Consider the following 14,861-nt stretch of genomic DNA (forward strand, 5'->3'; position numbering starts at 1 on the left):
GAATCAAAAAGAAAAGAACGCTGTGTTTTTCAGGATCTAAATGACTTTGAACCTGAATATTAGAAAGTTCACTTCTACCTGTATGCACCTTTTATCAGATATGGGTGCTCCTTTGCATCTCAGCATAAGGAGCGATACATTGTGTGAAGATAATGTTATTGACTATAGAGCTCCAGTTAATGTCACTACACTGGAATGCCAGAAAGTCCATTGTTGATTTCCTTTGGCCACCAAGTTTAGACCTTGCTATTTACCCTTGTTCTATAGTAGTACTGTTTCAATTTACTTTCTTGGATTATAAAATCTCACTGTTACATTGATTAGAAATCAGTGGATTATGAATTATTTTGTAGTATCGTTGTTGCTTGATAGTGTATCTTGAAATCTATTGACGTGGGGAAAGTTGTTTTAATAACTGTATAATTGCACATGCTTAGGCTTAGCTATGGGATGAGTTGGACAGGTCATGTGATTACTATGCACGCTGTTGAGAGGAGGGAGGTTATTATTAAGAAGAAAAGATGTCGATCAGGGATGAAAATAGATGAAATCTCACACTTTTGGACAGCCCTTGTCAAACCTGGCAGCTTTCTGACATGTTGAACTCACACCATCCCCAGGCAACAATGTTATATAGGAATGTGTAGTTTAAATGGAGGGAAAATATTAATATAGGGGAAAGACAATTTTGAAATAATAAAAAGAACACTTGATGCCAGTAACAAAATATAAATATACATCTAGGGTCAATGTTGGCAGGACCTATTAGATTTTCTTCAAATCTCATTGTTTATTCTGAGAGTCATTTTTTTCAAAAGCAAATTAATTATAACTTAACTAAATAAACCATTTCACATATTAGTTTCCCAGTCTCTTAGCATGATTAAATTAATTTTCAGTCCTAATCTTCCAAGTGCCGCTCTTGCTCACCATCTTTCCAACACTGATGGGGCCTTGTTTTCATTTTACCTTGGGTCCTACTTACTAATTGGCTACAGTGTTCCTGCTTCTGTATTATTTCCTGTCTGGTCATCTGTTTTGGGATGGATCATGTTCAATTGCATTGGGAGTTAAAACCAGGTGGGCACACTCTAGACTGCACTGCACCATTTCCAGTTTCTCCAGATACTGGCAGTGTACAATTGATGTCATTTTAGCTCACCAGAAATGATATCACATTACACCTGGTGACTTCTAGGTGTAAGGGGATCTTTTAATTGCTTTTTGATGAAAGCTGAGGGAAAACCACTATTAATTTGAGGTACAAAGGAAGGCCGAAACTAAGACAAGTCAAACCCGCATTTTGGAATTTAGGAGAGCTGATTTCCAAAAAATGAAGGAAACGCTGAGCAGCATTCCGTGGACACAGATACTAAAAGACAAGGGAGTTACGGATGGATGGGAATTTCTCAAGAGTGAAATACTCAAGACGCAATTGCAAACCGTGCCAACAAAGAGAAAAAATAGGACAAGTGCAAAGAAGCCAGAATGGATGTCCAAAGAACTTCTAACTGTGCTAAGACACAAAAGAGACATGCACAAGAAGTGGAAAAAGGGAGAAATCACCAAAGAAGAATTCAAACAAATAGCCAACACCTGTAGGGAAAAGGTCCACAAAGCTAAAGCAAAAAATGAGCTCAGACTTGCCAGGGACATTTAAAACAATAAAAAGGGCTTCTATTCTTATGTCAGTAGAAAAAGGAAAAACAAGGAGGCGATAGGACCTCTTCGAGGAGAAGATGGGGCAATGCTGACAGGGGATAGGGAAAAGGCAGAACTACTTAATGCCTTCTTTGCCTCGGTCTTCTCACAAAAAGAGAGTCTTCAACCTCAGCAAGATGGAGTGGATGAGGGATTGGAGGACATCCAACCCCAAATTGGGAAAGAAGTCGTCCAGGAATACCTGGCCGCTCTTGATGAGTTCAAGTCCCCAGGGCCAGATCAACTACACCCAAGAGTATTGAAGGAACTAGCAGAAGTCATTTCGGAACCATTGGCAACCATCTTTGAGAGTTCTTGGAGAACGGGAGAAGTTCCAGCAGATTGGAGGAGGGCCAATGTGGTCCCAATCTTCAAGAAGGGAAAAAAGGATGACCCAAACAACTACCGTCCGGTCAGCCTCACGTCGATACCGGGCAAGATTCTGGAAAAGATTGTTAAGGAAGCGGTCTGCAAACACTTAGAAACAAATGCAGTCATCGCTAATAGTCAACATGGATTTATCAAAAACAAGTCATGCCAGACTAATCTGATCTCTTTCTTCGACAGAGCTACAAGCTGGGTAGATGCGGGGAATACCGTGGATGTAGCGTACCTGGATTTCAGTAAGGCCTTCGACAAGGTCCCCCATGACCTTCTGGCAAGGAAACTAGTCCAATGTGGGCTAGGCAAAACTATGGTGAGATGGATCTGTAATTGGTTAAGTGGACGAACACAGAGAGTGCTCACTAATGCTTCCTGTTCATCTTGGAAAGAAGTGACAAGTGGAGTGCCTCAGGGTTCCGTCCTGGGCCCGGTCCTGTTCAACATCTTTATTAATGACTTAGATGAAGGGCTAGAAGGCATGATCATCAAGTTTGCAGACGACACCAAATTGGGAGGGATAGCCAATAGTCCAGAGGACAGGAGCAGAATTCAAAACGATCTTGACAGATTAGAGAGATGGGCCAAAACTAACAAAATGAAGTTCAACAGTGACAAATGCAAGATACTCCACTTTGGCAGAAAAAATGAAATGCAAAGATACAGAATGGGGGACGCCTGGCTCAAGAGCAGTACGTGTGAAAAAGATCTTGGAGTCCTCGTGGACAACAAGTTAAACATGAGCCAACAATGTGATGTGGCGGCAAAAAAAGCCAATGGGATTTTGGCCTGCATCAATAGGAGCATAGTGTCTAGATCTAAGGAAGTAATGCTACCCCTCTATTCTGCTTTAGTTAGACCACATCTGGAATATTGTGTCCAATTCTGGGCACCACAATTCAAGAGAGATATTGACAAGCTGGAATGTGTCCAGAGGAGGGCGACTAAAATGATCAAGGGTCTGGAGAACAAGCCCTATGAGGAGCGGCTTAGGGAACTGGGCATGTTTAGCCTGAAGAAGAGAAGGCTGAGAGGAGATATGATAGCCATGTATAAATATGTGAGAGGAAGCCACAGGGAGGAGGGAGCAAGCTTGTTTTCTGCTTCCTTGGAGACTAGGACGCGGAACAATGGCTTCAAACTACAAGAGAGGAGATTCCATCTGAACATTAGGAAGAACTTCCTGACTGTGAGAGCCGTTCAGCAGTGGAACTCTCTGCCCCGGAGTGTGGTGGAGGCTCCTTCTTTGGAAGCTTTTAAGCAGAGGCTGGATGGCCATTTGTCAGGGGTGATTTGAATGCAATATTCCTGCTTCTTGGCAGGGGGTTGGACTGGATGGCCCATGAGGTCTCTTCCAACTCTTTGATTCTATGATTCTAAGTCATGTTGGGAGCAATCTAAGTACCTCATCGGACAGAAGTCCATAAGCTGAAGGATAGTGGGGGAATCTGTGGGGCAGTGGGACAAATCTGTTGAACTGTGGAGGAAATCATCAAACAGTGCCCCACATCACCTCCTTACCATCCCAGAGCATTTCCAGTCTGCCCCTGGTTTTTTCCTACACTGTCCACAGCTTAGTCTATAAGAACACAAGTTGTCACCCATGCTCTCAGGGCAGCCTCTCAGCACACTGGTGAGACACAGCAATATGGAGTTGGGGTGGTGCCCCACTGGAAGTAGTTCTGCATCATGTAATAAGGCTCCAGTATGTTCCATCCTGGCTGTGTCTCACCAGCGTCCTAGGATGGAGGAAGTCTAATCTGATGAAGCCCTAAGAGTTCTTTCATCGGAAAAGAATGGAGGAATCCTGAAAGTTTAAAGGGCAGCTCATATTTGGTCTCCCTAGGCTGCAAGCAGCAAATTTTTACTCCTAGTTTACATACGAGATTTCCAATGTGTTTTATCTAAGATTTCTCTTGTAGTTTGAATTTCACTAGGGTCAGCTAGTACAACCATGAGCATTCATTCTTATCCTGTGCTCCTTTCATACTTTGAAAGTCCCACATATACCCAACAACCTCATCAGATGGGGGTGAAATCGGTGGTATGCATTGGTTTGCCTATCCTTTTATGACGGAGCCTGCTGGCTCCCATCCCATGATGATCTGACACCTTTAGCGGGGCTCCATTATAAAGGGGAAGGTGAGCTGGTGCATGCAGCCACAGTGGCAACACAGTAAGCTTCTTGTGTTGCCTTGGATTAACAAGGGGAATCCGAGTGGTAGACACTTCCCCCCGTGAGATGGGGACTTGGGTGAGTTGGGTGATATGGGGCATGAGGAGATGGGTTCCCCATGCCCCCCAGAGGGGAACTGCCAGAATCACCGCAATCCATGGCAATTTTGGTGGCACATTTGATGAGGTTAAAGGAACACCTTAAGTCTATTACAGGACCCATTTAATTTATAAGAAGATTGTTTGTGTTACTCATGACAGCAATGTTCCCCCGCCTAATTTAATGTTTTTTGAAAAGATGTAGGTCACATCTTTACTAAATTTCTTAGTCAACCTATGCCTAGCAGAATGCTAATTTTCAAAACCAAAACTCCTCCAATGATTACTTATTGCAGGCCAAAACCATGCAGAATCCCCCTCTTGTTCTTTACGGTTCACTACTGAAAGAAAATTAAAGGTTTTGGGTTTTCCTGGAAGCAGAAATTAATTTCAAAGAAGAGATTCTAGGGTGCTACTATGTTGCGAACTAGAATGCTGGGATTTCCATTATGTTTTCATGGAAGAGTTGTGTGACTATCTTGTTTGGAACGAGATTTTATTGGGGGGTAAATCATTGTGACAATCTATATGGTTCCAAGGCTTTTCTGAAGGAATAAACAAAACCCAAAGATTGGGTGGGGGGAAGGGGGGTTTGAGTTGGGGGTCAATGCGCAAATCAGTAGGTAGAAGTGAAATGTGAGAAAATGCTGCAGGCCATATTGTAAAAAGTAAACAAGTGCTGTGAGGCAGCATGTTCTATTTTGTAAAAGGTAACCTCAAATCTGGCATAACAATTGAAGGATGTTATTTCCAAGTAATACTGTAAAAGCAAAGCCTGGGGATTTGATGTGTAAATGTTTCATGCATTCCTAAAGTCACAGCTCCTCCCAAGTGGCCTTGACTAAGAAATACAGTACTGCTAGTATGTAAAGAACAAATTGTGAAGTCTCTTGTATTTCTTTACTACTAGTAAAGTGACAGTTGCTAAGGCAGAAGGGTAGTGGAGTTTAGGTGGAACGATAAAAGACCAGATACCAGGAAATTCTTCACAAGGTACTAGCCTACTTAGGCTTGGATCCTACTGAGCTGATTAATGTATGTCTGGATTGAACTCTTTCAGAATGCTTCTGGTCCAGGAATACCATAGGGCCATTCAAAAGGACCTAAAAAATCCTAGAGAAATTTTTTTGTACATGGAGAAATGAAACTGCAAATACTAGTTCCACTGATGCAGGTAGTGTCTGGTATTTGTATAGCATGAAAGGATCCAGGGTCTCTCTATGTAAAGCTAGGATACGATCTTTCTCCTTTGTTTCTAATTTCCTATGCATATGCCTTTTTCTTCTTATTTCCTTTCTTTGCCCATGCAAGCTGTGATGGGAGTTCTCCAGTCTGTGATATGCTATGGTACAGCCCAGACAGAAGTTTATCATTTAAGAGCTTGGTCTTCAATTATTTTGGGTTATTGTTTTCTTTCTCAGATGTTAAAGGATTGAACCAAGAAAGACACTCTTTGATGGAACTATGAAAACAGAAGCTGGCTTAAGTCTTGGTGGGAGATTACCTAAGGCAGAAAGGTTTGCCTCATATCGGTTCCAAGTGGAGTCTCTTCAATCAGTACTTTATTTTTTCCACTCTACATTAACTAATGCAATTAATGCTCCTGAAGAAAGTAAAATATTTGGAGTCACAATTAGAATAGAAAGAAACCTGCCAGGTAATAATACTGCATTTCCATTTCTCAGACTAAAAAATCAAAATGGCTGCTTCCCCATTATTACTAGTGGGATCTGGCAATTGAATTGCTGTAATCCAAGTTTCTTAGCAACACTACTGAAAAAAAACAACACATTTCCAGTTTTTCACTCATGACTTCTTATCTTGGCCACATTCCAACATCCCCTGAGGATAGTATAAATATTGATATGTGGAGCTACAGTACATCAGAACTATGCAACCCATATGCAGAATAGCAAGATTTCTCAAAACATATCAATGATTGGGTGCCATCATACATTGCACAATGTGTAACCATAACATTTCTGTATGCATACTTTTGCTTCCCTTTCTGTCAGCAAAATATGTTTATTGTGCTATAGTGAATAATTTCCCCAAAGATGTATAACACAACTTATGCAGCTTTGCATGCCTTCAAGTTGCATATTAATGTATGGTGGTCCCATGACTGTTATAGTTTTCTTAGGCAAGGAATACTCAAGAAGTGGTTTTGCCAGTTCTTTCTAAAATAACATACATGTGTTGGGATCTGGACCTCGTTTGTCACTATCTGTAGCAAACAGGACTTACACAACTTTAATTTCAGAAATGCAATTTCATATGTAAGTAGCAGGTCAGAAACCAATACTGCAATACTTTCATTAAAAACTTGCCACAGAAATTCAGTAGGAGCCATGATTTCTAGGTAAAGAAGCAAAGAATTGGATGCATGTGCACTTTTGTGCATTTGTATTTATGTGTATGTGTATCACCATGATGTTCATATATGAAGTATCTGTGGATATGCTGTTTCTAAATACTCTTCAGTCATCTTGGAAGTAGATGGAAGTGAGGGCCATACTTTTCAATATTGTTTAAAATAAGATTTTTTTCTGAATTGTGTATATATCCTTCAGAAGGGAAAGTAATACTTTGTGATTTTACCCAAATGCAAAATATTGTGTAGGACAAGCATTTTAATGTTCTTGCACCTACAAATTGATAATTGATGTTAACATACCTGAGATCAGGGAGGGGCCATCTTGCCTCTTTCTTGGATAATATTCTTCAATCTTTTGTATTAGATTTTTTAAAGGCCACAGTTATTTTCATGATTTTTATTGAGTGCAATTTTCTTTTTAGTACAATATTTTCTGAAAGTTACTATTACAAACTCTGACAATTTTGACACAATCAACAAGTTGAAAGGGAAAGAGAGGGGAATGTACAAGAGGGTGCAATCCTTTACAGACATCTCATTGGCTATGTACAGGGTGGGGCCTCTTGTTGGCTGGGACAGTGCATGCAGGCTGCAGGAGGGCTCCTCTTGGCTCATCCAGACAGGGCATGTCCTTGATATTCTCAAGAGCTTGCTATCACCCCCAGGAGATCACAGCTTATCCACAGGGCATGGCTATCTTGATGCTGGAAAAGGAGGAGGTGGCTCTGGTGGTAAGCCTGGCTATCAGGACCAGCCTCTTTCCATGGCCTTTTGGCATTAAATACTGGCATGTAGATCCCTAAAATGATAAAAAGGTGAAATTCAGAAATGTAGAAGCAGAAAATAAGCTTTTACAAAACACACAAACACACTTTCTGTGCTACCTAGAGATGTCATTCTCCTCTAATGATGTTCTTGGAAGAAACAATGAGTACTTTTAATGATTTTGTTCCTCCTGCAAGAAAGTCTTGACTATTTCTCAAACTGTAAAGCAAACAAGATTATTTTCCAAACTGCAACCCATCTTCAAACTTGTACAATTTTGAAGGTGGTTTTCAGTTCAGGACTTAATTTCTGCAAAAAATTTCAAGGTTTTTTTCTTTCCACCTGTAATGCCATTGCTATTGTAGCTACATTTTAGGAGTGAAGGTATTGTTGCATTCAATGTGCTCCATATGAAGCTGATCTTTTTGGCCTGAATCCTATTGCCTCATTCCAACTACGGAGACTTACTGATACAATTGTGGAGTACGAGTCATCACATAGGAAAAAAAAAATCATTCAGCAAGTCTCCTCTGGGTGAGGTGCACACTGACATTTAGGACATTTATTTAGTAATAATTTTACTTAATGGAAATTCACATAATGATCAATCACATCATTGTAACAGAGCACATCTGAGTATATCATCCTTCCAGTATTCCTGCTGGAAAGGCAGGAGGGAGAAGCAACAGTTTGCTAGTTAAAAATACTAGTTTCTTCCCATTGAAATATTGGGTCTGGCTCTAGAAATGCTTTTCTATTTCTTGGTCTAAAGGGGAACAACCTGATCTCTGGAAAACTGTCCCAGACACTACAGAACCAAATCATAAAAAGCCTGTTTACTCCCTAGAAAGATACCTTTTTAGAAAAAAACAGTTCATATGTTAAATGATTTTAATGTAACTGTAAAACCTATAGATGCACCATCTTAGAAAAAGCATACCCCCTATTCTGACATGATTACACTACTTGTCATGTTAAATAAAAAATCTACAAGGCCATTTTTACTTATAAGTAAACAGAAAACTCATACAGATCTATGTGCTACATTTTAATACAACGTGTAGTTTAAACCTAAGGTGATAACTGGTTGTGAGTGATATATGCATTTTTCTATAAAGAAAGTACCTACTGACTAGAGCAGTGGTTCTCAACCTGTGGGCCCCCAGATGTTTTAGCTTTCATCTCCCAGAAATCCTAACAGCTGATAAACTGGCCGGGATTTCTAGGAGTTGTAGGCTAAAACACCTGGACCCACAGGTTGAGAACCACTGCACTAGAATAACAGCATCATTCATGTGCAAATTCATGCATATTGAATTGATTAATGAACCTGTTAAACACAGGTATTAATTAAATAGTATTTCTTTGTTCACATGTCAATTCTTAAAATGATTATTATCACAACTTTGTTGGGCTCAAAGAGGCAGGGAAATCTTGCATTCTTCCTAGATCGGATGTCCTCTGCTCCCTAAATGACTTGTATACCTGCAGATGTTCACTATCCACACATAGTGTAAGAGACTGCTGAAACCTGTTCACATTACACAATTATAGTGCTAATATTCCACTTTAACCGCCATGGTTCCACCTAAAGCAATCCTGGTGTTTGTAGTTGAGTGAGGCACTGGAGCACTTTGGCTGCCCTTCCCTAAACTGTCAATCCCAGGATTCCATAGGATGGAACTATGGTAATTAAAATGGAGTGATTGCACTAGGATTGAGTAGTGTGAATGAGCCTATGATGCCCAAACATTTAGAGATTCTCCAGAATCTGGTGCCATTGAGTCTTTGTTAGTTGGCAAGATCATACTACTTAGCATTTGTATTAGTGCTATGTTCTGTGTGAATGCATATAGGGTAAAGGTAAAGCTTTTCCCCTGACATTAAGTCCAGTCATGTTCAACTCTGGGGATTGGTGCTCACCTCCATTTCTAAACTGAAGAGTCGGCGTTGTCCATAGACACCTCTAAGGCCATGTAGCCAGTATGACTGCATGGAGTGCCATTACCTTCCCGCTGGAACGGTACCTATTGATCTACTCACATTTGCATGTTTTCGAACTGCTAGGTTGGCAGAAGCTGGGGCTGACAGCAGAAGCTCATGCCACTCCCCGGATTTGAACCTGTGACCTTTCAGTCAACAAGTTTAGCAGCTCAGTGGTTTAACCCACTGCACCACCGGGGGCTCCCATGAATGCATATATTGGGAAGAAAATTTGTATTCTCATAGTCACGTTGTTTCCAACTTATAGTGACTCTAAAGTAAATTCATCACAGGGTTTTCTTGGAAAGATGGTTTTAGGTGTGGGTTTCCTTTGCCTTTCTCTGAGGCTGACAGAGAAATTTGCCCAAGAAGGATGGCCAAGCAAGGATTTCAATTCTAGTGTCACAATCATAGTCCAGTGCTCAAGCTACCACATCATACTGACTCTATAATATGCACAAAGAAATGCACAAACAAGCACACAAAATTTAAGTCTTGCAATCCTGCTATATGTAGCCCCATATCTGAGGGACTGGTATCCAAGGAATAATTCATTTATGTTCAACAAAATGCAGTGAGCTCTTGGTATCTGATGGGATTTTGTTCCAGAACACCACCACTGCACTGATACCAAAATCTGTGGATGCTCAAGTCCCATTATGTACATAATCTACAATGGTATAGTAAAGCGGTACCCCTTATAGAAAATGGAAAAAATCAAGGGTTGTTTTTTGGAGTGGGGCTGGGGGTTGTTTTTATGCTGTGGATGATTGACTCTGTAGATATAGAATCTGTAGATATGGAAGGTTGTATGTCTTCCCTAGGCATTTTCTAGATCCTTCAGCATGGCTCTATGGTACTCTTAGGCCAAAATATCTTCATTTCACTAGGGCTTGCTATTATCCATAATTTCACATATCCATGCAAAGTTCAGGAACGTATCACCTGCAAATGCAGGACTCATACTATACTGACTCTATTCTAGCCTATCTTGCACTCTGAATTGATGTAGCTCTTGGTTTTTTGGGGGGTGGGGTAGGGTGAGTGGAATCAGCAAGGACTCAAAACCACACCTGATCCAAATTACTTCAAACATCAGCTTTGGAGCAGCTTCTAACCTATATGTCTTCTTGACATCTCTCACATTATCTGGTAATCCTGTTACTATTTTAGGTAGCATACAGATTGATGATATAATGCTCTGACTCCTCATGTAAAAATACAAGTATCCCAGGACAGTTTCCCTCAGCATTAATCCAGTCTCTCTTCTCAGTCTGTTATCCATTATATTTGAAACAAAACAAATGAGGCTGGTGACGTTATCCTCACCTCCCTGTATGACTTCTTTATGATTGGGCTATTAAAGCAATCTGTAATGGATAAGTAATATGGCAACAGCAACATAGCTGTCCCTTGGCCATATAGATTGTGTAATGTCCCATTCTAGGATATCTGGGTGGAAGATATTCTTTGCCGTTATTTCTTTGTCCTTCATTCCCCTTTCTCTTTGAAAATGCTATATTTTTGCTTGACTGTCCCTCCTCTGGTCTTATGCTAGGCCAAGGTAATTACCCCTGGCCTCCACTCTGTGATAGAGATTAGCTCTAGCTCTTGGATATGTTTGCAGAAATCTATGCCTCTAGGCAGTCAAGTTAATAACAGGAGATTTGACACCTCTATTGCCCTAATGCCAGCATGAGCCATAACTTTAATAAAACAGGGCTTGCTTAATGTTGCAGCAGTAATAACCCCTGTCCAAAGGTTGCCTCCTTCCCCTTTGCAATTCGCCCATGAATGGCTCAAACGGCATGCATTTTACTAACAACTTTGCATAGCCTTTATTTCTACCTACCACTCAAGTTTCAAATGCATGGTAGGGTTTCAGAGGAAATAATAAAATCAAATACTTTGTGAAATGTAAATGTTAAATTCACATGAGTTTTGAAATTTTTGAGTCACTATATGGCCTCCATTTCAGCATGAAACAGATATGGGGAGATCGCTTCATCAAAAATACAATAACAAAAAGATGACAAAGATAACAAAAATGATGTCAATGCAAGGTGGACGTATCTAGGGAAGGGGGGCAATTTATTCAGTTTGTAATGTCATGTAAACCTACCTATTTCATACTGAATCAATATTGAATTCATTGATTCATTTTGTTATCCTTTAATAGTTGGACTTTCCCCAATGTTTCAGGTAGTTATGCCTAAATATGTGTCCTTTGTTGAAAATAGCACACAAAATATATTACACTGGCGAAAATTGCTTGAAGAACACTGTATTAGGCAAAGACATGCACAAAAATTATGAGAAGCAGACACTTTGTGCTGCTTTTTATACACCAAACTGTTGAAAAAATATGATTGGAAAAAAGAGAAATTGAGAGACACCCCAATGTACAGATTGATCCAACCCTAGAAATATCATTTGTCGTGAAAGCTAGTTAAGTATTCACTGCTGAAAAGAGCAGCACGGTGAATGCCGACTACCTGTGCTGTAACAGAGAAGTGCAGCCCAGCAGCAAAATCCCATTATTTAGTAACATCAGGGGGGAAAGGAGGCTTTTAATATACAATTGCACCTTGGAAGCATTAAGCTACCACATTAAATAGCAAAGCAGTTGACCGCTGTGTCCCTATAACTAGGAGCTGCAACACAATTATATTGGAGGTTGTGCTCCACTATCCTAAGTTACTGATGCTTTAAAATGTCCCTGCTGTGCCTGACATTTCACTTCTGTTAAAATTCATCATCTTTTGAAATCAAATCATTTTTTCAAACCTAGGTAGTAATGAAACTTTTATTTAGTAATCTGGAAGACACCAGAAAAAAGGGGGAGTGGAAAGAAGTGAGGGTAGAAAGCAGACGGATAAATGCAAAACAAGGAAATGAAAATGAATGTGATTTCAGAGAATCACACTATGTATGTGTGCAAAACATGCATATAACAGGGTTATAATACTATAATCCTAAACCTAATTAATAAAAGCTCAGCTGAAATTAGTGTGAATCTCTAATAATGCCTAGGGGCAAGTAAAGATATAATCAGAAGGTTTTAGCATGATCTAGATATGGCCTGTGTCTGTACATACCCCCAAAGCCTTTTTTGTATCCTATGATCACAGATAGAATTAGGACTTCATCATATGACTCCTGGTAGCACTCCTCTTCAGGACAAGGCATGGCGCCCTTGCCTTGGTTTGTTTTGCCTCACCAGCCAGCAGGCCACTCACATGGAGCAAAAAGAGGAGCGTGTGTAGTGCACTGAGCTTCCCCTCATGGAGCTGACATGGATCTGGCAATGGGGTGTTGCCAGATCCATGCCAACTCCATGGAGTGAAGCCACATGCACTACACATGTTCCTCACTTCTCTCCATATGATTAGCCTGCGAGCTGGTGAAACAAAACAAGGACCCCATGCCTCACCCTGAAGAGGAGCGCTGCCACCAGCTGTGTGATGAGGCCCTATATCCCCCCATTGCAATGGTGCTTGCATTCAAAATGTCTTGTCATAAAACATAATATCATTAATTCCATCATTGCTTTGGACAGTATCAGCAGGAACAATGGCCAGGGTATGGCTTTCCAAATCATATTGACGACATCAAATTCCTTCTGTAAATATCAAACAGGTGTACATGGAGGATGCATGCCTCCTTTAGTGATCTTTGTGTTTGAAAAAGGCACAAGTTGCCCTTTTTACTATGCCCAACATGAAATGTGTCTCATAAGATGAATGGAAGGTATTATTTTATTGCTATTACAATGCTTCAGAGTACATGGCATCTTACAAAGTGTAAGAGAACACGTTTCTCTTTTGTCTGTCTAGTTCGATACAGAGGAAAAGAATGAAAACAGAAGCCAGACAAACAGAATAATAATATGTATTGTTCTACTATGCAGATTCTCACACACCCCACACACTATGCAGAAAGAGTCCAACAACTTCTATACATGCCTGCAGAAGTCTTTAGGTCTAATAGACCCAACATTTTAAAATCCATAGCTATGCAAAGGCTTCTTGCTGACCTTCAAAGCATCACACATATTCCATTCTGGGCAAGATCTATCAATATTCTTGGTTCGAATCCACAAAGTAGCTGGCAAATTATTACAAGACAGTTAGAAAAGAACCATTTGATTGATTTACTCTGGTTCTAATCCTTGTTTTACTTAGGTGATCATGTTTTACTGAGGCAAGCAGAGAAAAAAGTACCCGAACAAATTCTTGCAACCAGAAATAATTAAGCCAGTAAAATGCAGGATTAACTTCAATGTTAATCGATAAATCTACAATGTTCAAATAAACTAGATGGAAATCGAATAGATTAATAATTTAATGAGTTAATTAATGACTCCCCCAAGATCAAAGGTGAACATATTTGTTTTGAGAAAAGGAAATGGTGATAGGGTATATGAAGACAGTAGGAATGAAGGAAAAGAAAGGAAGAGGTTGATGATATGGTGGAGTTGAGAAATGGTGGAGCACACATCAAGCAGGAAGTTATGGGGACATGTTTTAAAAAGTAAAGTGGGAAAAGGTAGAAAAGAAGTTAGATTAAAACTAAGCCAGCCTTTATAGCTCTCTTTTAAAGAAATGAGATGCTTTTTTACCATATAGCAGATTCTCAAGTTTCTAAGAATATCCTTTTATAGATAGAAAAATATTCCACTATTCCTTTTATAGATAGGAATAGTGGAAGCAAGCATATATAATAATCTTAAATTGACCTCAGACCTGAAACTTAGACAATAGTTTCAGGAAGGGCTGCAATAAAGCTAATAGTGATGAAATCACATTATTAAGATTTATTTGAGTCTAAATGATGCAATAAAAATCCAAAGTGTTGTTAACACATCATATAATATCTAGGCCATGCAGCATCCACTGCTTCAAGTCTGATGTAGAGTTAGTATCTTTGTAGAATCGGGCACAGATGCTACATTACCTGGCTCCAGCTACTACGTTGCAATAAATTACTACAAAGATGAAAAGGAAGGTAGTGTAAATTAAAAATGTGCTGGAAAATATGGAGGAATGATGGTTAGAAGACAGGCAAGTTGAAGGAGTGGGGACAGGAGCAAGGCAGAACAGCCACTGTTTCTTCTAATTGTCCATACAAACACTTCCTGGCTAGTTGCCCTTACGATGTCTTCTCTATGGGGGACACCAATTGTCAGCAAAGTGCAGTTTCACACTTAACAGGAGGATAATTTGACAATCACAATTAACTCAAATGGAGCTTTGATTCTCTGAACAGAGGCCATCACCTAGTAAAAAGTTGAAGCATACTGTTAACCCTGCTCCCCTGCCAGGTGTGTATGAGACAGAGCTTGTTAATTTTCAGAAGTACTTACAAATGGGTAGAGAAC

General features: G+C 40.0%; 1 protein-coding gene across 2 annotated transcripts in view; it reads right to left on the reverse strand.

The window, feature by feature from the left end:
• Positions 1 to 7,115: 7,115 nt before the first annotated feature.
• EPHB1 (EPH receptor B1) overlaps positions 7,116 to 14,861 on the reverse strand; it is a 429,850-nt gene continuing 422,104 nt past the window's right edge. For both annotated transcript variants that reach the window (XM_060768006.2, XM_067465922.1), the window contains exon 17: positions 7,116 to 7,532. The gene's annotated coding sequence lies outside the window, so the exon portion shown is untranslated. The remainder of the gene's footprint in view (positions 7,533 to 14,861) is intronic.

The sequence above is a fragment of the Anolis sagrei genome, chromosome 3, assembly GCF_037176765.1.
Source record: "Anolis sagrei isolate rAnoSag1 chromosome 3, rAnoSag1.mat, whole genome shotgun sequence".
Classification (NCBI taxonomy): domain Eukaryota; kingdom Metazoa; phylum Chordata; class Lepidosauria; order Squamata; family Dactyloidae; genus Anolis; species Anolis sagrei.